Below are 20780 nucleotides of genomic sequence, written 5' to 3'. Positions count from 1 at the left end.
GTCTACAGATTTAATGCAAACCCTACCCAAATGACCAAGGGCATTTTTCACAGGACTAGAACAAATAATCCTAAAATGTGTATGGAACCACAAAAGACCCTGAATAGCCAAAGGAATCTTGAAAAAGAAGAACAAAACTGAAGGAATCACAATCCCAGATATCAAGATAGACTACAAAGCTGTAGTAATCAAAACAGTATGCTGGCGGCACAAACACAGACACAGAGATCAACAGAATAGAGAGCCCAGAAATAAACCGACAGTTATATGGTCAATTAATTTCCAACAAAGGAGGCAAGAATGTGCAGTGGGAAAAAGACAGTCTCTCCAACAAATGGCACTGGGAAAGCTGGACAGCTACCTGCAAGAAGTTTCTTTCAAACTGGACCCCTTTCTTACACCATACCCAAAAATAATCTCAGTGGATTAAAAATCTTTACTCTCAAATGGATCAAAGACCTAAATGTCAGACCTGAAACCACAAAAATTCGGGACGAGAGCACAGGCAGCAATTTCTCTGACATCGGCCATAGCAACATTTTTCTAGATACGTCTCCTGAGGCAAGAGAAACAAGAGCAATAATAAACTATTGGGGCTACATCAAAATTAAAGCTTCTGCACAACAAAGGAAACAATCAACAAAACTAAGAGACAACCTACTGAACGGGAGAACATATATCCATAAAAGGGGTAGTGTCCAAAATGTATAAGGAACTTATACAATTCAACACCACCCCCCCCCAAATAATCCACTTAAAAATGGGCCAAAGACATGAACAGACATTTCTCCAAGGAAGACCTACAGATGGCCAACAGACACATGAAAAGATGCTCATCATTCTTCATCAGGGAAATGCAAACCAAAACCACAATGAGAGATCACCCCAGACCTGTCAGAATGGCTAAAATCAAAAAAACATAAGAGAGAAGTGTTGGTGAGGATGTGGAGGAAAAAGAACCCTCGTGAACTGTTGGTGGGAATGCAAACGGGTGTAGCCCCTGTGGAGAATGGCATGGAGGTTCCTCAAAAAATTAAAAATAGAATTACCATATGATCCAGCAACTCCACTACTGGGTATTTACCCGAAGAATGCAAAAACACTAATTCAAGAAGATATATGCACCCCCTGTGTTTATTGCAGCAGTATTTACAATAGTCACATTATGGAAGCAGCCCAAGTGTCCCTTGATAGATGAACGGATAAAGAAGATGTGGTATCTAAATACAATGGACTGTTACTCAGCCATAAGAAAATGACACCTTGCCATTTGTAACAACATGGATGAATCTAGACAGTTTACTGCTCTGTGAAATTAGCCAGAGAAGGACAAATACCATATGATTTCACTTATATGTGGGATTTAAGAAACAAAACAAACAAACTGGGAAAAAAAGAGACAAACCAGAAAACAGACTCTTAACTATAGGGAACAAACTGACGGTTACCAGGGGGGAGGTGGGAGTGGGGTGAAAGGGGTGAAGGGGATTAAAGATATACACTTATCACAATGAGCACTGAGCAATGTATAGGATTGTTGAATCACTGTATTGTATACCTGGAACTAACATACCTCTGTATGTTAATTCTATCAGAATTTTAAAAAAATTAAAATTAAAATAAAAAACATTTTTTATATTTGCTTTTATATTTGTATCTTTTTTTTTATTTTAAAAGCCAGATATATTTTTTAAAAGATCATGCCTACAATAAGTAAATTATGTAGTGACGGAACATCAAAAAAAGTTGATGAACAAAAGGCACAATTCAAAGAGTTCGGGAGTAGAAAGAACAGAAGAGTTCTTTTTGGTTTGGTTCAAAGTAGGAGAAAAGGGAAAAAGGTGTATTAAAATTATTTTTCAGGTGAAGGTTTCTGTCAGTTGAAGCAGTTAACACTGGCTTCTTTCTCCCTGGTCCAAAGCGGTCTTTTCTTCCCTCCACTTCTGAGCATGTGTTTAATCTTCTGCTGTATAGAGGTGATACATCAGAGCACCAGCACTGCTGAGATGGCTGGGATTACCCAGTTGGTCCACCAAATGGAATTAGAATCAACAGTAGTAATGAGAGTTTCCAAAGGCTTGGTTAACTTTGCTCTGTCATGCGGATGAAGTTCCCCAATTATGTACGTTTTGGACAATTCTCTAGCATCTGTAGAGGGTCCCACATCCTCAAAACTTTCAGTAGCATCCCCTCCAGTTTGTTCCTAACACTTCTTCCCCACCAGGATGCTCCTCCAAGAACTTGGTCAAATCGTACACCTTGTGGTGCAGAATCAACCTGGTGCTCTTGCTGTGGTTGTGCTTCTGGATCTCTTCCAGGGTGTAGTACTTGACAGTCTGGTCTGACTGCTTGGCCATTTAGGAACGCGGCGAGCCTCAGGCCGTGCAGACACCGGCTGAGCTGGGAGAAGCAGAGCACGCATCTCAGCTAGCTGGGCCCGGACATTACCGGGGCCCCGGCCCAGCGCTCTCTTTGTATATCTTTTAAAGGTATTTTTTTTTTTTTTTACCTTAGAACACTTCATCTTTCAATATTTCAGCATGTATTTCCTATGGATAATGATATTTTCTTCATATCTATAATACTATTATAAAAATAATTAGAAATAATTCCTTAATATATTTTATAGGTGGTTCATTGTCTAATTTTTTCATGTGTCTCCAAAATGCCTTTTATATATTTGTTTTCCAAATCAGGATCCAATCAATGTGGCTCATTGTATTTTGTTTTATGTTTATAATCCCTCTAATCCCTTTCATCTGGAACATTATCCACACATTTCTTTTCATGACTTTTTATAAAATGTCTCACATTCTGGAATTGCCTGATTATTTTCTCTTTGTGTCATTTAATTTGTCTTTCTCCACTATATTTATTATAAGGAAATTTGGGTGGGAAGGCTTAAGTAGATTCAGATAATTTATTTTTTTTTGGTAAAAATGTTTTATAGTTCATGCTTTGTTCTTTGTATTGCATCATCAGAAGTCTCGTAATGTGAGGCTGTTTCCCTGTGAATGTTGCAAGGTTTGATGACTCGGTTAGGTGACTTCCGGCTCTCCCCATTGTAAAGATACAGTATTTTCCTATGTTACTAGCAAGGAATGTGCAGGCTAATGCTTGGAACTAAGCACATATCCTGTTTCTTAACAACCTGACTCCTAATGGTTTTAACATCTATTGATGTCCCTTACTTGAATCCATTATATCATTGCAGTTGCAAACTGGTGATATTTCCAGTTTTTTCATTCCTTCTAGTATGTGTGCTGAGATTCTTCTGTAAATAAGAGCTTTTCCTCATCAACTGTGGGCGAATGACTGTTAATCCTTTTTAAAAAAAGACATGGTAAATGTTTATTCCTTTTAGTTAGTTAATACTTTTCAGAGTAATAAGTTGATGTAAGACTCTATCCAAAATTATCAAAAGAGTTAAAAATTTTTTCTTCCTTCCTTCCTTCCTCCCTCCTTTCTTTCTTTCTTTCTTTCTTTCTTTCTTTCTTTCTTTCTTTCTTTCTTTCTTTCTCTCTCTCTCTCTCTGACACTAAGGAGTCATAAGTTATTATTTATATTCATTATTCTTTCTGATGAAAATAATAACCTATGACTCCCCAGTGATCAAAATTTGGTCAGTGGAAGTTTCTTCAAGTGTCCTATTATCATGTTCCCACTAATATGTTAGCACCTCTTTATTTTCTAGCAAAAGATATCCCAGGATCATTTATATCTTGCCTCTGACCTCTTTCTCCAAGGTCTTGGATACTTTCTGAGGGAAATGATATTTAGAAACCGAAGCCTGGACACTGGGGTGTGCTTATTTCTGGGGTCCTTTCAGCAAATAAACAGGAACTGTATTTTATAAAAGGTTTTATTTGAAGATGAGCTGAGAATACATATGTAGGTTCAGAGCATAGTAGACAATGCCTTGTGATATAGTAGGTGTCAGTATCATTTTCCAGATGAAAAATAAAGGCTCAGAGAAAGTAACTTTCTTTAGCTTACATAGTGTATAAGTAACCAAGCTGGATTTTGAACTTGTCTGTAATTCCAACACTGTCTACAAAGGAGAATTCTATCATGTTTATGTCCATCCAGAGTCCTTATATGCTTTGGAATTTTCCGTATTATGTTTCTCATTTCCCCAAGTTAGGAGACAGGTTTTACTTTTTCAGCCAGGGTGAAGTTACTGCCAATTAGATGCATGCACTAAGACTTTAATTTGATGAACAGTGTGAGTCTTCAGGGACTAACCAGAATCCATTTTGATAAAGTGGTCAAGGAGGCATCTTCGAGGGAAGAGCTTCTGTCATCCAGTGTCCAGTATCCAGGGTATAAACAATGTGATTTCCCAGTGGCAGAAAGAGTGGGATCTTTGCTAGAGTAATCCTTTAGCATAGCTTGATCATCATTCCTAATTGTATTCTTTAAGCCTGAGTGTTGTCCTCCTGGAGTTTCAGTGAGTTTTAATAAATTCCATTTCTGCTTAAACTAGCTACAGTGAGTTCTGCTGTTTACAACTGAAAACCTTGCCTGATGCACTATGCCACTATCCCAAACCGTGTACCATGGCTGGTGAAGATTGTCAACAGGTGTGTCATGAGTTTGTATTGTTTCCGAACCAGTTTACATCTCATGATCCAACTGCCCATACCCTAGGTGGGTTGTTGTCCTCATTCTGAGCCCTAGAACCTTACCTTCATACTCAAACTTAGATCTGACCCTTCACCTTCCTTTAATAAAACCAAGGAGAGTGAGAGAAGAGGGACAAAGATACAAGGAAGGAAGGATGCCAAACACCATCAGGAAGTCATCATTGCCCACACAAAGACAGAGACAGTCTAAGATGACACTGAGCCCAAATGAAAATGTTCCCATTTGAGCATTGCTGACCACTTATTGCTACATACACCATTTCTTAATCTTCCCGACTATTCTGTGAGGTGGGTTTTAAATAACCATTTTATGGGTAAAAAAATATAGAGTTCAGAGAAAATAAGTGACATACTAAAGGATAAATCAGTCATTTATTTTAAATGTAGAGGTTGCATGATGTGATTTGTTGTTGTGCAAATACCTTGGCAGCAATGAAGGTAATGGAGATCATCCAGTTAGAAGGCTGTTGCAAAGCTCCAGGGAAGAAGAGACCAATTCTAATAAGCTCCCAGCCTGTAATTCTTCTCTTCTTGATTCAAATGCACCTTTTATAGAACCAAGGGTTTCTGCTACACTGGCCTTCCAATTTCAGACCATTAGTTACCATCAGTATTAGGCATATCCCTATCAGACTGTGCTGTAATGGTATCCAACTAATGTTTCAGTGGGTGACTTCACAACCTCTTGTGTTGGCAATAGGATCACATGCTTATCTCAGCCAATGGTTGTGTAGCAGGGCTGATTTTAATTCATTCAAGAAATACATATTAATGCCTACAATGTACCACGTGTAGGAAAAGGGTGATAAAAAAACAAGAACAGTCCCTGCCCTCGGAGACAGACAGACAGACACAGACACACACACACACACACACACAGAGAAAAGAAATTATAATGTACTGCAATTTTTCCCTGATAATAAAAATCACGTTAGATATAAATTCCTAAGTCCCATTATAAACTCCCTGAATCTGAATCTCTAGAGGAGATTTTTAAAAGCCTGAGTGCTTCATAAATGCCCCAGTGAGTCTCATCACCATGGAAGTTTATGTGCATTAGGTGAAGTGCAAGGTGCTGTGAGAGCTCCTGGAAGGGGCATTTGACACAGCTCGCTCTTTCTTTCCTTCTTCCCTTCCTTCCTTCCTTCTTCCTTCCTTCCTTTCTTCCTTCCTTCCTCTCTTTCTTTTTATTGAAGTATAATTAACATAGAATGTTGTAATAGTTTCAGGTGTGCAACATATTGATTCAATAATTCTGTACATTACTCAGTGCTCAGCATGATAAGGGTAGTCACTATCTGTCACCATTCAACATTATTACAATATTATTGACTATATGCCTCATGCTGTACTTTTTTTTTTAAAGAGGGAGAGAGTGAGAGAGAGGCAGGGGATGGGCAGAGAGAGAATCATGGGGCTTGATCTCACAACCCAGAGATCATCATGACCTGAGCTGAAATCAAGAGTTAGTTGCCTAACAGACTGAGCCACCCACGTGCCCTCCATGTTTACTTTTCATCATTGTGACTTATTTATTTTATAATGGAAATTTGTACCTCTTAATACCCTTTATCTATTTCTCATCTCCTCACCCACCTCCTTCTGGCAACCACCATTTTGTTCTCTGTATTTAAGAGTCTGTCTTTGGTTTGTTTGTTTGTTTATTCATTTGTTTTGTTCTTTAGATTCTACATATAAGTGAAATCATATGGTATTTGTCTTTTTCTGACTTATTTCACTTAGCATAATACACTTTAGGTCCATCCATGTTGTTTCAAATGGCAAGATCTCATTCTTTTTTATGGCTAAACAATATTCCATTGTTTATATATACATCTTCTTCAGCCATTTATCGATTGATGGATACTTGGGTTGCTTTCATATCTTGGTTATTGTAAATAATGCTGCTATATACATAGAGGTGCATTTATCCCTTTGAATTAGTGTTTTTGTATTCTTTGGGTAAATATCCAGTAGTGGGATTACTGGATCGTATGGTAGTTCTATTTTTAATTTTTTGAAGAACCTTTATACTGTTTTCCACAGTGGCTGCACCAATTTATATTCCCACCAGTAGTGCATGGAAGTTCCTTTTTCTCCACATCCTCACCGACATTTATTTTTTGCATTTGACAGTTCTAGATCACAGTGAGTTTTTTGGAGAAAGTGACAGCTAATCTGAGACCTGGAGGTGAATAAGTATTTGTGATTCAGGTGAAGAGGTAGGGGAGAGGGTGAAAAGGTTTTTTGAGCCTGTTTCTCTCTTCCAGCCTTACCCCAGTGGTCAGAGATTCAACCTGGACAGACTGGGGCTCCCTTCATGGCAAACAGGTGGACACTAAACTACAATGGAAAGGGACAGTGTTCTTATTATCCCAAGTACACTTTTGGTTAAAACTAATAAGTTTCTGGAGCACCTGGGTGGCTCAGTCAGTTAAGCATTTGCCTTTGGCTCTTGTCATGATCTCAGGGTCCTAAGATAGAGCCCTGCATTGGGCTCCTCGCCCAGCGGGGAATCCATTTCTCCCTCTCTCTGCCCCTCCCCACCCCACTAGTGCTCTCTCTCTCTCAAATAAATAAACAAAATCTTTAAAATTTTTTTTTAAAAAACTAATAAATTTCTTTTAAATGACAGCAGTTACAAATGAAAATCCATGAAGATCCACATGGATTGGAAGGGAGGTTAAAAATCACTTAATAGTCATGCTGGAATTAGGAGAGGGGGCTCCTGCTTTTGCATGGAGATACAGATACTTCCCAAAGGAAACTCTTCCCTCCTGGACTGTGGACTTGAATTGGGACTGCATCTTTTTCACTGTTTTATTCCTGGTTACTGAAGCTCAATAAATATTAGTTGGATTCACAAGTGAATTATAAAGTCAATTGAATATTTGCATTTCTGTATGAAATACTTTGTTGGGCATAGCTTCAGTCTGTTTTCCTGAACTTCTCTCCACCAGGTATGTTCACCATATGCTCTGACAACAAGCATTCTCTCTCATGATACCTTTGTGAGCTGAGAAAGCAGTACAGTGTGTGTCCTGATACAAGTGTGACACTGTTCTTAAACTACAAATGTTGCAAAAAATCTCCATGGATATGTAGCTGCTACCTTCACTTACTGTGAGTAAGTGAGAGACAGAAGTTCCCACACAACCCAGGGCTAATAATTCTGGATAACCTGTTTGCATTTTTGTGTACAGCAGAAATCTGTGATTTATTCGGGTCCAAACTAAAATCTTTAAAACCCTAAGTCCAGAAAATATTTGGTGCCCCACCCATCCATATATAAATCAAAATAAAAGCAATACCACAATATAAAATAAGTGCCAGGAAGTCCAACAAATTTCTGGTTTCTTTATCATGATAACTACTTTAATGCTTTTTATTGTGGTAAAATATGCATCACAAAAATTAATCCTTTTGACAATTTTTAAGTGCACAGTCTGCGACATTAAGTATACTCATTGTTGTCCAACCATCAACATCATCCATCTCGAGAAGTTTTTCATCTTCTCCAACAACACTTTGTCCCCATTAAACACAAACTCCCTGTTTTCCCTTTCCCACAGCCTTTGGCAATCACCATTTCACTTTCTATCTGTATCACTTCACTACTCTAGGTAGTTCATATCTTCATATAAGTGGAATCATATGTCCTTCTGTTGGCTGGCTTATTTCACTTAGCATAGTATCTTCAAGGCTCATCCATGTCGTTGAATGTGAAAGGAAGAATTTCCCTCCCTTTTAAGGCATAATAGTAGTATATATATATCACATTTTCTTTGTCCATTCATCCCTTGGTAGACATTTGGGTTGTTTTCAGCTCTAGGTATTATGAATAATGCTGCTATGACATCGGTGTATAAATATCTATTCAAGTACCTGCTTTCAATACTTTTGGGTACATACCCAGAGGTAGAATTGCTGGATACTATGGTAATTCTATGTTCAATTTTTTGAGGCACCACCATACCATTTTCCATAGTGGCTACACCATTTTACATTCCCATAAGTAATGTGTGTTCAAGTTTCTCTAAATTGTTATTAACACTTGCTATTTTCTATCTTTTTATAATAGCCATCCCAATGGATGTGAAGTGGTATCTCATTGAGTGTGGGTTTTTATAGACTATTTTTTTTAGAGCAGTTTTAAATTCAAAGCAAAAATGAGCAAAAAGCACAGAAAGTTCCCATACATCTCCTGCTCCCACACATGCATAGCCTCCCCCACTATTAACATCCTTTACTAGAGGGTACATTTATTATAATTGATGAACCTACACCAGCACATCAGTATCACCCAAAGTCCATAGTTTACCTTCCAAGATTTCACTCTTGGAACTGTATATTATTTGGGTTTTGACAAGTGTATGATCTCATGTATTCACCATTATGGTACCATATAGAATCATTTCACTGCCCTAAAAGTCCTCTGTGAAATATCTCTCCATCTATTTAGTTATTTTTTTATTTCATTCATCAGAGTTTTATAATTTCCCTCACACAGATCTTGTACATTTTTTGTTAGATTTATATGTAAGTATTTCATTTTGGAGTGCTAATGTAAATGGTATTGTGTTTTTAATTTCAAATTCCACTTGTTCATTACTGATTATAAGAAAGTTATTGACTTGGGGCGCCTGGGTGGCTCAGTTGGTTAAGCGACTGCCTTCGGCTCAGGTCATGATCCTGGAGTCCCGGGATCGAGTCCCGCATTGGGCTCCTTGCTCGTCAGGGAGTCTGCTTCTCCCTCTGACCCTCCCCCCTCTCATGCTCTCTCTCTCTAATTCTCTCTCTCAAATAAATAAATAAAATCTTTAAAAAAAAAAAAGTTATTGACTTTTTTATATTAGCTTTGTAATCTGCAACCTTGCTATAATCACTTATTAGTTCCAGAAGATTTTTTTGTTGACTCTTTCAGATTTTCTACATAATCATGTTATATGTGAACAAAGACAGTTTTATTTCTTCTTTCCAATTCTGTATGCCTTTTATTTACTTTTTTGTTTTATTGCATTAGCAAGAACTTCCAGTTTAATGTTGAAAAGAAGTGGTCAGAGGGGACATCCTTACCTCATACCTGATCTTAGTGGGAAAGCTCAAGTTTCCTGCCATCAAGAATTACGTTAACTGTAGGTTTTTCATATGTATTCTTTATCAAGTTGATGAAGTTCCATTTTATATAGTTTACTGAGACTTTTTAAAATGAATGGGTGTTGGATTTTGCCAAATGTTTTTCTGTACCTATAGATATTATCATAAGATTTTTCTTCTTTAGTCTGTTGGTATGATGGGTTGATTGTTAGCTGCTTTTTGAATGTTTAATTAGACTTGCATACCTAGAATAAATCCCACCTGGTTGTGGTATAGGATTCTGATTTTGGTTGGCTAACATTTTTGAGGATTTTTGCATGTATGTTCATGAGAGATGTAGGTTTGTAGTTTTCTTGTAATGGCTTTGTCTGGTTTTGGTATTAAGGTAATTCCAGCCTTATAGAATGATTTGGGAAGTCTTCCTTTTGCTTTTATCCTCTGAAAGAGATTGTAAAGAACTGGTATAATTTATTCATTAAATGTTTGGTGGTATTCACCAATGAACCCATCTGTGCCTGAGGATTTCTGTTAGAAGGCTGTCAATTATTGATTCAATTTCTTTAATAAAGACAGGCCTATTCAGATTGTTTATTTCTTCTTGTGTGAGTTTTGGCAGATTGTGTCTTTCAAAGAATTTGTCCATCTCATTTAAGTTATCAAATTTGAGAATATAGAATTGTTCATAGTATTTTTCATTACCTTTTTATGTTCATGGGATCTGTAGTATCTCATTGTGGTTTGATATTCATTTCTCTAGTAATTAGTGATGTTAAGCATGTTTTCATGTGTCTATTGGCCTTTATGCTTTTAAAAATATATCAAATACCTGAGTCTGGCCAAGAATTTTGCTCCTGCTATTGCATGATCTAAGCACATATTTAGTGAGTTTTTTGAGGCCATCCAACATTGGTTTAACTTCTAGGGAAGGGAGAGAAATAGATACATTACCATATGGGCAGGTACTTTACCTCCAGAGTCCAAGTACTTACCATTTCACTATGATGATCAACCTATTGGATTTAAATACCTCTTTGAAGATAAATGTTTAATAAATTAAAAACAGTGCAAACATCATATTCATAATTCTGCTGTCACACTGAACAAAGACTTGGAAAATGCATCAGCTCAGTCCATCACCAGAGAGAATGCCTTCATCGGGGCTGGCAATGAATATATTCTGAGTCCATACAGTGGTTAAGAACAGTTCTTCCTATTAGCCTCAAGTAGTCTTTTCATCGCACAAATACCAGAAACAAATACCATGTGCTTCTTCCTTTCAGGGGGTATTAAGTTTTAATCTGCACCTGTGGTCAAGTCAGCAAGTCCCCCTTTGCCCTAATCTCTCCTCTCCTCACTTCTTCTCCCTCTCTCTCACTCCCTCTCTCTTGCTGTGTCTCTTCCCCCAAGCCCACCCATCCCTACTGCATCATTGCTGTGGGCTATTACTCTCAAAGCTAAAAGAGAATAGATAAAAAGCCCCACCCTGCCACATTTAACTTAATTAATTAATTAATTTTAGAGAGAGAGAGAACACAAGGCAGGGGGGTTCAAGGAGAGAGAAAGAGAATTTCAAGCAGACTCTGCACTGAGCATGGAACCTAACACAGGGCTTGATCCCATGACCTGAGTGGAAACAAGAGTTGAATGTTTAACCCCAACTGTGCCACCCAGGTGCCCCTGTAATACAGTTAGATTCTTTTGCCACAGTCTACATTCACCCTGACCTCTTAAATGATTTTAAATTTTGCATCCATTAATAGTTACCTATTAATTTTTTTAAAAGTAAGCTCTATGCCCAGTGTGGAGCTCAGTGCAGGGCTTGAACTCATGACCCTATAATCAAGACCTGAATTGAGATCAAGAGTCAGATGTTTAGCTAACTGTTGGCATCCAGGTACCTCTAACTTATTTTAAAATAACTGTGCTCAGAAGAGAATAACAGAGAAAATTTTCTTGCCATATTATTGTTGTTGTTTTAAAAGATGTTATTTATTTATTTGACACAGAGAGAGACACAGCGAGAGAGGGAACACAAGCAGGGGGAGTGGGAGAGGGAGAGGCAGGCTTCCCGCTGAGCAGGGAGCCTGATCTGTGGCTGGATCCCAGGACCCTGGGATCATGACCTGAGCCGAAGGCAGACATTTAACGACTGAGCCACCCAGGCACCCTTTCTTGCCATATTGATTCTGAATTTCAGAGAACTATTTTTTCCCCCATGGAACTATATTTAAATAACTAGAATTATGCAATAAAATATCCTCATCCCGAATATATGCAAAGTTCAAGGAACATAATCTATGAAATGACTGCTTTTGCAAAAATTGCATCTAAAAGATGAGATTGAGGTAGACAGCTGAATTTTTTTTCTCCTCCCACTTTATCCACATATAGAAGAGCTTCAAGTGTTCCTAGATTCATGTGCAAAAAAGGACAATTTCTTTCCTGTTTATTCACAAGCCTTATACTCTGATAAGGGCTGTACCTCCTGTCGCTAGTGTGTCTTTCATTTCCTTAAGAAGCCTCACAACCAAGGAGATGACTGTTTTCTAGCATGACCTTATATTTGAAGTATGACTTTACCTAGGGTGATTCTAACTCAGCTCTAAGTCAATGAATACTTACCTTCCTTGAAACCATAATTTTTATTCAAAATCTTCCAATACCTATAATGATTTGTAAGCATCTACAAAAATATAAAAAATGATGGGAAGTTTACCCAAAAGCTGAACATACAGTTTAGCACAGAGGTTTCTGGAAACTGCCGGCTTTGGATGAGATGATAACAATGTTATTTTCTGTATTATGTGCAGGGTGACCCTGGTTTCAGAGGCAACTTAGGTCAATGGGAGAAAATCTAGACAGGGGTCATAACACCTGTCTGAGTCCATACTCCATCCCTTGGCAGGTATGTGCTCTTGGTCATGTTACCTAACTTCTCTGAATCTTAGTTTCCTCAAATGTGAATTGAAGATAGCATGGGTTAAATGAAATGATTTACATTATAGTGATTATGTTTTAAGTTCCATAGTGCTGCATGAATGAGAAACAATGGTTGGGTTAATATATGTTCCTTTCCTCCACTTTTTCCTCACTTCCTGCTTCAGTGTAACTTATTAATTTGTAGATGATACTTCTGCAACAGCCTGTGAGAGTATGTCATTCCCTACCCTGTTATTTGCTCATTGGCTTGTTTTTCTATTTGATAATAATAAGGTTTGTATTAGTACATATGCACTTACTTGCTCTTCTTTATAACACTGGCTCACATGTGTTAGATAAATAGCTGATGTTTATGTGTTAGACACAGGCTCATCAAGGGAGAGAGGCCTCAGGCATGTCTTTATTAGTGTTCTGTGTTAGCCTAGCTACATTCTTGCCAGTACACCAGTCAAAACAGCTGTGTTATTAAGATGTTGAGGTTCACAAAAACATCATTTTTCTCTTTGATTGCATTTTCCTTGTACTGTGTAGACAATGATAATGGGAACAAGGAGTCAGATAATACTCATCATGTTTCTCCAACAGAAGCAGCCAAATGGAGCAGGCTTGTCTTGTAGTACCTTGGTGCTCAGACAAGTCTACCATTTTAGCAGAAAAGAGCAGGGCACAATATCGCCTTTGTGCTCAAATTTAGTGTGCTCTGGGTCTGAACCTTTGAGAGTGCATACAATATTCTCAAGGCTGTTGAAAAGCCCCCACAAAGAGATGGCTTTTTTATATCTTCATGAATGGCTTGGTGTATACACCTTTCCTAAAAAACCAATGGAAATTCTCAGCCTCCTGGCTGAGAAAACCCTCCATCCAGTCTGAGACAATCTCTTTGTTAAATGTGACTAGAAAGTGGATTTTGAATCACTTTATCAAACATTCAGAAACCACGTATGCAAGAACTTGACCAAATAGTTCAGTAAAGTGTGTGTGTGTGTGTGTGTCTGTGTGTCTGTATGTGTGTGTGAATCATGACCTCTGGGGACTTACTTTGTATAAGAGGAGAAAAATCTTTTTCTCTTTTTCATACTTGTAGGGAAGGAGTCCTGCATTCAAATTTAATTGTACTATAATAGAAACTGAAATTTCAATATTTCTTCTGTTTTTTTGGGCTGCTGAAGGCTACAGATGATCATTCTTTGTTTATTAGAGTTTCTTAATAGTTTCTGGAGATGCAAAAGTAGACTGAAAACATATTGGAGGTTGAATGAGTGTAGAGACACTTAAATTCCTCTGTTCAAAATATATTGGAAAACTGTGAGCTGGCAGCTGGAATATCTTGGTGGGAGAAATGGAAACCAGAAAAGAAGACAAGCTTTGGACTAGGAAATTCTAGCTAGTAAGGAATTCCTTTGGCAGGAAAGGATGCTGACATTTTATGACAGTGATGTCTAATGTTAATTTTTAAATTATTGCTTGGAATATGCTATACTATTTCCCTTAAACTTAGTAAAAACCAGTTTACACACAAGTCTATACTAGTGGTTCACTAGAGAAATGAAAAACTCTGGGTCATACCAACAAAAGAAGCAGTTGTGGGGTTAAAGGAGGGAGAACAAGGGATACAGAAGATGAGTTTTAGATCAGAGATCCAAATTTCATATGAGAAATTAGAATCAGAATTAATCAGGAAAAACATCAGGCACCCATATATCCTTAAAGATATGGGGGAGAGAGAGGGGATTTTGAGTCACTTTATTTGAGTATTAAAGAAAAAATGACCACTGAAAGTGAAGAACTTGGGGATACCCAGGTAGTTACATCTAGGAGATGCTATGAATACTGAAATACATCTATTCACAAACATTTCCCCCCATACACTTTTGCCTGTGGAACAAAATATATGAGGTAAAAATCTGGTCATATCCAACCCTAGCAGGACCCTCTGATTTGTGATGTTGTACCCTAGGAAGAGCCAACATACTTCTGAGAGAGCATTTCCAGATCCTCTGGCCTACTCTTCAAATATTTTCTGCTCAGAATCAGATTGTTTAAGGAATGCAATATTAAATGATGTGGTTGCTGTGGTAAGTTTCTGCCAGTGGGTCATGTTTCATGTTCTGTAGCAATGGGGCCCACAGAGATAATACTTGAAAACATAGTGGGTATTAGAATAAGACAAGTTCTGCTTCCAAAGAATTCACAGTATAGTGGGAGAGAAAGCTAAACCCATACTTAATCACAGTAAAATGTGATGTTATAATAGAGATATATACTAAGTGCTCTGGGCAAACAGAGAAGGTAGTTTTTTTTCCTTTGCCTGGGGAGGGCATGAGAAGGGAAACTCTAGGAAGCATTCATCCACAAGATGTTGTTTGAGCTGTGATTTGAGAGTGTCTCCTCAGAAGAAAAGGAGGAGAGGAGCATCCAAGGCTGAAGGAACAATATATACAAGGACTCAAGATGAGAAAGAGCTTGGTGTATTTAGAGGGTACATAGCCTGCATGTGGTTGCTCAGAGGAGAAAATGGTGGGAAAACAGGGTAATCATATCATAAAGGATTAGTCATGACAGATTAAGAATTTGGACTTTAAAGAAAACCACTTTTATTATGCTAAGATGTCCATAGGGGTTGGGGACCATAACCAGGGTCCTGTTTTGAAAAAGGAGAAAAGGGGGCAGGTCTGCTGCCAGCCTATACATCCCTTCCAAACTTCACCTTGATTTTTTGCCTTCTGACAGCTTGTTGACCTTGACTATAATTCTTCTCTACATCACTAATACCTACTAATTGATGTTTTAAGCTCTACATTTATCTTTATCCATAACCTTTAACCAGATACCATCTGGGTAAAAATGTTACATCAGGCAGAGACACATAAACAGTATGGCTTGTTCTACAACCTTCTACTCACTCTAAACTACATTCATTCTCACCATCATTTTTTAAAACTGAATTTTTTTGGAGAAGTGTTAGATTTGCCACAAAATTGAACTGAAGGCATATATATTTCCCATGTACCCTCTGCCTCAACACATACATTGCCTTCCTTTTTATCAACCTCCCTCACCAACAGGTATTCTGTTATAACTGATGAACCTACATTGACATATCACAATAACCCACATTTCATAGTTTACCATAGGGCTCATTCTTAGTATTGTATGTTCTGTGTGTTTAGACAAATTTATAATTCATGTGTCCATCATTATAGTATCATACAGAATATTTTCACTCCCTTAAAAATCCTCTGTGTTCTGCCTAATCATTCCTCCCCACTTTCTCCAACCCCAGGCAACCTCTGATCTTTTTACTGTCTCTACAATTTTGCCCTTTCCAGGATGTCATATAGTTGGAATCACACAGTACATAGCCTTCTCAGATTGACTTCTTTCACATAGTAATATGCATTTAAAGTTTCTCCATGCCTTTTATGGATTGGTAACTTATGTCTTTTTAGTGCCGAATAATATTCTATTGTTTAATGGTTCAACATCTGCAAATCAATGTAATATACCACATGAATAGAATGAAAGATAAAAATCATATGATCATCTCAATAGATGCAGAAAAAGCACTGGGCAAAACTCAACATCCTTTCATGGTAAAAACTCTAAGCAAATGGATGTAGAAGGACGTACCTCAACATAATAAAGGCCATATATGATAGTTCCAGAGATAGCATCATACTCAATGATGAAAAACTGAGAGCTTTCCCTCTAAGATCGAGAATGAGACATGATTACCTACTCTCATAACTTTTACTCAACATAGTACAGAAGGTCTTAGCCAGAACAACTAAGCAAGAAAAAGAAATAAAAGGCATCCAAATCAGAAAAAAAGGAAAACTGTCACTATTTGTAGATGACATGATACTATATATATAGAAAAACTCTAAAAGCTCCACTGAAAAACTGTTAGAACTAATAAATGAATAAAGTTGCAGGAAACAAAATCAATATATAAAAATCAGTTATGTTTCTATATGCTAACAACAGACTACTAGAAAGAGAAAGTGGAAAAACAATTACATTTACAATAGCATCAAAAAATTTAATAAAATGCTTCAGGATAAATTTAACCAAGGAGTTGAAAGATCTTTTCACTGAAAACTATAAAATATTGATAAAAGAACATGAAGAAGACACAAATAAATGAAAAGATATTTTGTGCTTATGGATTAGAAAAATTAATATTGTTCAAATTTCCATACTACCCAAAGCAATCTACAGATTCAATGAAATCCCTATGGAAATTCAAATGGCATTTGTCACAGAAATTGAATAAAAAATTCTAAAAATCACAAAAGATACTGAATAGCCAAGGCAATCTTGACAAAGAAGAACAAAGCTGGAGGCATCACACTTCCTGATTTAAAACTATGTTACAAAGCTACAGTAATCAAAACAGTATGGTATTGGTATAAAACCAGACACATGGATCAATGGAACAGAATAGAAAGCTCAGAAATAAACCCATGCATATATGGTCAATTAATTTTTGAGAAAGAAAGCAAGAATATACAATGAAGAAAGGGTAATAATTTCAATAAATAATTTTGGGAAAAGCCAAATGAAACTGAACCCTTACCTTACACTATACACAAAAATCAACTTAAAATCAAGACTTGAACATTAGACCTGAAACCTTTAAACTCCCAGGAGAGAACAAGGGGATAAGATCCTTGACATTGGTTCTGGCTATGATTTTTTGGATTTGACACCAAAAGCAAAGTCAATAAATCAAAAATAAATAAGTGGGACGACATCAAAGTAAAAAGTTTCTGCACAGCAAATAAAACCAACAAAATTAAAAAACAAGTTATAGAAGGAAGAAAATATCTTTATATCATATATTTCGTATGGGATTAATACAAAATATGTAACTAACTCACACAACTCAATAGTAAAACAAACCATTCAATTAAACAGTAGACATTTTTCCAAAGAAGACATTCAAATGGTCAAGGGATGCACAAAAAAAAGAGCCAATATCACTAATCATCAGGGAAATGCAAATCAAAATCACAATGAGACATCAATTCACACCTGATAGGATATCTATTACCAAAGTCAAGAGATAACAAATGCTACGGAGGATGTGGAGAAAGAGGAACCCTTGTACACTGTTGGTGGGAATGTAAAGTGGTGCAGTCATTATGGAAAACAATATGATGTGTTTTCAGGAAATTAAAAATAGAACTACCATATGACCCAGCAATCCCACATCTGGGTATAAAGCCAAGGGAAACAAAATCATTATCTTGAAAGGATATCTATACTCCCATGTTCATTGCAGCATTATTCACAATAGCTAAAGTATGAAAACAACTTAGTCTACTGATGGATAAGTGGATAAAGAAAACTTAGGATATTATTCAGCCTTAAAAAGATAAGGGAGTTCTGCTCTTTATAACAACATAGATGAACCTGGAGGGCATTATGCTAAGTAAAATAAGTCAGACAGAAAAAGACAAATACTGACTGCATAATATCACTTATTTGTGGAGTCTGAAAAATAAAAAAAGTCAAGTCAAACTCATGGAAACTGAAATGGTCTTTTGCCTCTCCATATTAACTTTAGGATGAGTCTGTTGATATCCATAAAATTACTTGCTGAGATTTTGATTGGGACAGCATTAAATCTATAGATAAAACTGGGAAGAACAGACATCTTGATGATACTGGGTCTACCTATCCATGGACATGAAATATCTCTCCATTTATTTAGTATATTGATTTTATTCATCAGTTTTATAGTTTTCCCATATAGATCTTGTATGTATTTTATTAGATTATATCTATGTATTTCTCTGCTTACATATATACACAGACATATGGCATATTCCTAAGCATACATAATTGAATATGTTGCTGCTTTTATTAGTTTGAACAAACTATTATCTGTTAGATCAATTAAGAATGAGAAAAACAAGTTTTTATTTTATCTTCATTTATTCCTTCTTTGCTGCTCTTCCTTTCTTTATACATAACCAAGTTTCTGACCTATATTATTTCCCTTCTCTCTAAAGAACATCTTTTACTATATCTTGTAAGGCAAGTCTACTGGCAACAAATTCCCTCAAATTTTGTTTGTCTAAGAAAGTATTTCTCCTTCACTTTTGAAAGATAAGTTCACTGGATGCAAAATTCTAAGTTGGTGATTTTTTTTCTCTCAACATGTTGAATATTCCACCCCACTCTTTTGCTTGGGTTTTGAGAAGAAGTTGAATGCAATTTTCATCTTTGTTCTGTTGTGGGTAAAGTGTTTTTTCCTCTAGCTTCTTTCAGGATTTTTTCTTTATCTTTGATTTTCTGTAGTTTGAAAATGACTTGGCTATATGTAGTTTTTCATCATTTATCCTGCCTCGTGTTCTCTGGTCTACTTGGATCCATGGTTTGTTGTCTAACATTAATTTGGGAGAATTCTCAGTCATTATCTTTCAAATATTTCCTTTGTTCCTTTCTCTCTTTCTTCTCTTTCTAGTATTTCCATTATGCATATGTTACACCTTTTGTAGTTGTACCACAGGCCTTGGGTGTTCTGTTCTATTTTTCTTTTTTTAGTCTTTGTTCTCCTTGCTTTTCAGTTTTGGAGGTTTCTGTTGGGATATCCTCAAACTCAGAGATTCTTCCCTCAGCCATGTCCCATCTACTGATAAGCCCATCAGCATCATTCTACATTTCTGTTGCAGTGTCTTTTATCTTTAGCATTTCTTTCTGGTGCCTTCTTATGATTTCCATTTTTCTCCTTATCTTGCTCATTTGTTCTGGCATGCCTTCTACTTTATCCATTAGAGTCTTTAGCATATTAATTTCAGTTGTTTTCAGTTCCTAGTCTGATGATTCCAGCATCCCAGCCATCCAATAAAGATGGTTCTGAGGCTTGCTCTGTCTCTTCAAATTGTGTTCTTTGACTTTGATTTGCCCTGTAATTTTTTTCTTGACAGCCATGATGTCAAAAGAGTTTCTGTAATAGACCTTTGTAATGTGGTGTTGAAATGTGGGGAGAGAGAAGTGTTCTATAGTCCTATGATTAGCTCTCAGTCTTTTAGTGACCTATGCCTCTAGACTATGAACTTCACATGTTTTTCAGTTTTTTTCCCCTCCCATCTCAATTGTAAAGGAATGGCTAGAGGGTCTATAGTGGGCTGAAGTTAGGTATTTCCCTTCCCCCAGTTCTACTCGACTCTGATCATACCCAGCAGGTTAGGCTCTGGTTAGCTAGTTTCTCATGAAGACAGACTTTTTAACCAAAACAGAATACTGTGGCATATTTCAAAACGGTCCCTTTTCCTCTCCCTCTGCCAGAAGCTCAAGGGGATTTTTCTCTGATATTTACTGTGGGAACCCATTCAAACTCCTTGGGGTAAATCACATAATATTGTGTGGCTCTCCCTATGACTAGGGCCCCCTGGAGTTTTTAACTCTTAGAGTTGTCCACATCGAGTCTTCAGTAATGTATCAATTACAGTTCAGGTTTTTCTACGCTGGCAATGATACAATGATCTCTGGTGCCTCTGTCCTGTTAAGCTGTGACTCCCTGTATTTACTTGTCTTTCTCTTCAATATCAGGAGCAGCAGTTGTCCTGTGTCTTCACATCTCCTACAGATTTAAGAAGAGTTGTTGACTTTTCAGTCTGTTCAGTTTTTACTTGTTGTTATGATGCAGTGATGACTTTTAAGCTCCTTACACATAGAATTGGAAACCACACCATTGTTTTTAGAATGTTTCAAAAAATAATACAGGCACAAAACTGGACTACAAAATTGGGGTGAGGTATTATTAGAGCCATAATGATCATTGATATCAGTGGGGTCATCCTGAAATCAATAGTGACATTTCAGAAAATGGAAGAATTAGTTATGTGTCAAAATTATTTTATTTTACTTTATTTTTTTTAAAGATTCTATTTATTTATCTGAGAGAGAAAATGTGAAAGAGAGAGCATGAGAGGGGTGAGGATCAGAGGGAGAAGCAGACTCCCCGCTGAGCAGGGAGCCGGATGTGGGACTCAATCCCAGGACTCCAGGATCATGACCTGAGCCGAAGGCAGTTGCTTAAGCTACTGAGCCACCCAGCTGCCCCTCAAAATTATTTTAAAGATG

The 20780-nt window shown here is 37.0% G+C and overlaps 1 pseudogene; it reads right to left on the bottom strand.

Annotated features, from left to right (window-relative positions):
* Positions 1-1810: 1810 nt before the first annotated feature.
* LOC123838454 (cytochrome b5-like) lies at positions 1811-2357 on the bottom strand (annotated as a pseudogene).
* Positions 2358-20780: the final 18423 nt, after the last annotated feature.

The sequence above is a fragment of the Mirounga angustirostris genome, unplaced genomic scaffold (genome assembly GCF_029215605.1).
Source record: "Mirounga angustirostris isolate CCGP_5_RB_7025 unplaced genomic scaffold, mMirAng1.0.hap1 SCAF_3, whole genome shotgun sequence".
NCBI lineage: Eukaryota > Metazoa > Chordata > Mammalia > Carnivora > Phocidae > Mirounga > Mirounga angustirostris.
This window is presented reverse-complemented; position numbering and strand designations above follow the sequence as displayed.